At 48.8% G+C, this 4,503-nt stretch overlaps 1 pseudogene; it reads left to right on the plus strand.

The window, feature by feature from the left end:
* The window catches only part of LOC119320958, a 32,792-nt pseudogene that overhangs the window by 1,040 nt on the left and 27,249 nt on the right, over nt 1–4,503 (plus strand).

A 4,503-nucleotide genomic window follows, 5' to 3' on the forward strand; every position in this document is an offset into this window, starting at 1 on the left:
ATAATTTAATGCATATAAAGTTCTACGTCCTCGTAATGGTGTTCTCCTTTAGGATGGAGGACTTCCCTCCTGAACCATCCAGCTAGTTCCTCTTGAAGTGGTCGGAAGCGAGCTTCTGGACTAAGCATCATCCGGAGGTTATTCCTCTGAGCATTGGTATCACTCGGAACCCGCTCAGAGGTGTATCTCCGGATCATCTCACAGACATAGTATGCACATAGATTGGTCCCCGCTGGCTGAATATCCTCACCATTCTTAGCCTTTGACCTTTTGAATTCTAGCTCTTTTTTGAATTCACCGACCTTTGTATCTACGAACCGTCTCCAAACCCTACGAGGCAAAGAAAATTAAATGAACAAGAGAGTTATTAGTTACTTGATATTAGGAAATGAACGAAATAGGCCGATCGATATAGAGCGCAAATGAATGAAAATAATTACTTCTGCAGCATTCTTCTCATGTTGCCCCAAAGCTTTGGATCCTTATTCAGAGAGTCGTGGACGAGACATTCTGAGGTGTCAACTTTAATTACTAGCAGAATCCAGTGGAACCTGCGGACACGATACATGCACAGTACGTCATGCATAACTCATCGATTAGCCGGCCACATACCATGCATGGAGTAAACAAAAGAGAATGTGCTCAAGACAGAAATACTCACCCAAAATGGTAAGGAAATAGAATATCACTTTTGAGTTCCTGCTTTGTAAGAAACTGCCACAGGTCTGCCTCCATGTCGGCGGGGTGATGCTCCAACACATATCCATTAACGATGTGTGGGTCAATGAACCCAACATCATGGATGTTCCTTACTCTGCATTCCTTAATCTTCATTCTGCATGTATAATAGCGGACACAACAATATAGTTAGGACATATATATAGTGCAGGCAATATGAACGAGATGGGGTAGAAATAAATCACTTACAGAACGTAGCAACTGATGATAGATTTGTCGAGCTCGCGCAGATTGAAAAGCTGGAACAATTCACTCAAATGAATTTGTACATAGTAATGTTTGAAGTGATGCTCATATCTAACTTCCGCATAAATATATTCTTTGGCATTTTTATTTTTTATGTAACCCTTGTACCATTTCAGCAGACCTTTCATTTGTGGAGGTAGATCCTCTTCCTGCGCAGGCTCGACGAGAGGCCCATTCTTCACATATGTAATTACTACCTCCTTCACTGGCGCCTCATCAAGGCCTAACAGTTCACGAAGAGTAATACCTAAGTTGGCCGCTTGTTCTCTGGCACTCGTTACAGTCAATCCATGTGCTGCCGCAGCTGCTATGATATCGGGGTCATCCGGACCGACGACTTTCACTATAAGCGGGGCAATCGATTGTTTACTTTGTTCCCCGAGCTGGGCAACTCGTTTCCCGCTTTTTTTACTTTCTAATTCCGTTTTCTCGGCCTCCTCCAAGGCTTTGTTCTCCTGGTTCTCCGCCCGCTCTTTCTTCTCCTTCAACATGAGTGCCTGCCTACGAAGTTCACGTGCATAGTCGTCAGGCAGATTCTTCGCGGCTTGGGACGGTGTGCTCAAAAATGACTTAGCCCACTTCTTTTGCTCATCAGAAAATACTGGCTTGGGCTCGGGCTCTCTTTTCTTCTTGCAGTCCGCCTTCCATTTCTCCTGATCAGCAGCCGCGGCCGCGGCAGTTTCCTCGGCACTACGTTCCCAAGGCCTTGTGGGGAGAGGCTTCAGTGATGGCTCCGGTACCTTTGTGGTCTTAGGTACATAAGGGTCCGGGTTAATAATCCAGGACTGCTTCTGCTTCTTTGCCGGAGGTGGATTGGGGGGCGGCGTCTGATCACCCGCCGGACGAGGACTGGGGGGCGGCGTCTGATCACCCGCCGGACGTTGTGGATTGGGGGGCGTCGGCTGACGTGACGGAGGTGTAGGTGAACCGCCACCACCGTAGGGGGGTGGACTTGTTGTCCTTGGCGCCTCGCCTGGAAACTTGATAAACTTCTTTTGCCATAGAATGAAATGGCGCTTGACATCTCCAAGTCTTTTCTCCCCTTCAGGTGTAGCAATGTCAATCTCCAGGTCCTCAAACCCTTGGACTATGTCCTCCACCGTGACACGAGCATAGCCATCTTGAATGGGGTTGTTGTGGTGGAGTGCTCCGCGTAAACATGGTAAAGCACTGCCGATGGCTACCTTCATGGACATGTTCCCGATAGGATAATACAGATGGCATTCTTTCATCTCCTTTATATCGTCCACGGGGTAGCGAGGAGGCTCCGGTGCAGTAATTTCGACCACCAGAGGCTCCGGTGCAGTAATTTCGATCGTCGGTGCATCTGCACCAGCCGGTGGGGCCTCCGTGGAAGCCACACTGCTTCTCCGCTGCTGGCTTCTGAGATCCGCTGGATGATCTTCATGCTGCGCCCGAGCTGCATCTCTTTCGGCTACTAGTACACTCACGGTTTTCTTCATCACATCCATTTCCGATGCCAACCGCGCCACAACATCTGCTTCCCGATCCATCTTTCTCTTCCGGCTTCTGTAACCGTACGGGTCATCGTTCTGGGGGAACCCTATTTTCCACGGAATGTGCCCCATGCCTCGTACACATCCTCCGTGTTCAGGATTCCCGAGGGCTTTTGTCAGCGCGTCGTTCTCTCTGTTGAACTTGATCTTCCCCTCTTGAGCATCCCTCATTGCGTCAATAAGGGCTTGGGTGGGTTTAATTATTTTGCCCCGGTAAACACACTCCCCTGTCTCCGGGTTTAGCGTTCCCCCATGCCCGTACCACCAGCTTTTGGCCCTTGGGTCCCATCCCTCCGTACCTGGACGGATTCCTCGCGCCCTCAGCTCGTTCTCCATCTTCTCCCACCTAGGCTCCCAAAGGCGATACCCTCCTGGCCCCATAATATGATTGTACTCCTTCTTAGCCGCATTTTCCTTATTTTTTTTCGATATTTGAATGAACTGCTCCGATTTCTTTTGCTTCACAAATTCTGGCCAATCATGTTTCAGTTTCTCATATTGTCCTTTGAAATCCGGAGTCTTGTTCTGCTTGACAAAGTCATGGGCTAGATTTTGCTTGAATTTCCGGAATGCGTCGGCCATCTTATGAAGAGCGAACTGTTTGACTAGCCTCCTCCTCTCCTTGTTTTCCTCAATCTTGTTACCCTCCTCATCGAATTTGTTGTATTCCGGAGGTAGAACGAAATGTTCCATAAGCTTCTTGAAGCAATCTTTTTTTGTTCTCTTATCGACAAAAGTGAAACCAGCAATTCGTGCCTTCTTTGGCTTATTCCACTCCTGGACGGTGATCGAGACGTTGTCTCTAACAACGGCTCCGCATTGGTTGACAAACTTGGTGGCGTTCTTGCGGGGCTCCAGCGGCCTGCCGGTTGCACTATCGACAACCTCGATGGTGCATGTTTCTCCTTGTTTCATCGTCTTGGTTGCGCCATGCTTTGACGACGTACTCGATTGTTTCGACGATCCGGCCGAGGGCTAAAATAAGAAAGAGAGTCGCGCGCGTTAGTACACACATATTTATTCAAATCAGTTAGTTTGTATCACCAGAGGCTCAATGTATATATATACCTCGGCGCCGCAGGTGGTTGCTACTTCCATTTGAAGATCGTCGTTTATCGACGTTTGTTCAGCATCATCTTGCTGACGGCGCCCTTCATCTTCACCGTCAAGGTTCAGATAAGAAGAGATATCATCTTCTTCTTGTCCGGTCGGCACATATAGAATATCGCCGTTTATGATGCCGAACATATGTGCTTCACCATCTGGATCATAGTTGTCCATAATCGGGTCAGCTCTATCGTCCGCCATTATGTCAGTCCTGAAAACATGTAGTAAAAACAAATTAATTAAGTGAAGAAGGGGGGCGGTGGCGGTGGCGGTGGCGAAAGGGCGGTGGCAAAATGAGGGGGCGAGAAAGGGGTGGGAGAGGGTGTCGCGGTAGAGCGCGAGACGGGGCGGCAGACGACGGCGTCACGGAGAGGGAGGCGAGGACAACACACATGTATAACCCTCGCCGCCCCCTCTCGATCCCAAAAAAAAACACCGCGCGCATCGCCGCCCCCCTCGCCGCCCCCTCTCCGTATATGCGCGGGGTCGTGTACATTTTTTTAAAGCGGGATCGTTGTACATTGACGCGCGGGGTCGTTGTATATATTGATTATCAAGTTTTACTTTTTTTGTTGTTAATTATCAAGTTTTGTATACGTTTTTTTGTTAATTATCAAATTTTACGGTTTTTTTTGTTAATTATCAAGTTTTAAGTTATTTTACCATTTTTGTTAAACTAATTAACTAGTTAAAATTAAAAAGAACAAAAAAAAGAAAAAAGAAAGAGAAAATTCCGGTGGCCCGCGGCGCCCCTCTCTCTCTCCACGATCTCGCTTTCTGTTTGAGACCGGTGGCCCGTGCGCGCGCGGCAGTACCGAGGCCGGCCGGCGGCGTTGAGGGCGGGCGAGCGAGGCGGCGCGCGCGCGGTGGGCGAGGGAGGCCGGTGACGGCCGTT

Source organism: Triticum dicoccoides, chromosome 6B (assembly GCF_002162155.2).
Source record: "Triticum dicoccoides isolate Atlit2015 ecotype Zavitan chromosome 6B, WEW_v2.0, whole genome shotgun sequence".
Classification (NCBI taxonomy): domain Eukaryota; kingdom Viridiplantae; phylum Streptophyta; class Magnoliopsida; order Poales; family Poaceae; genus Triticum; species Triticum dicoccoides.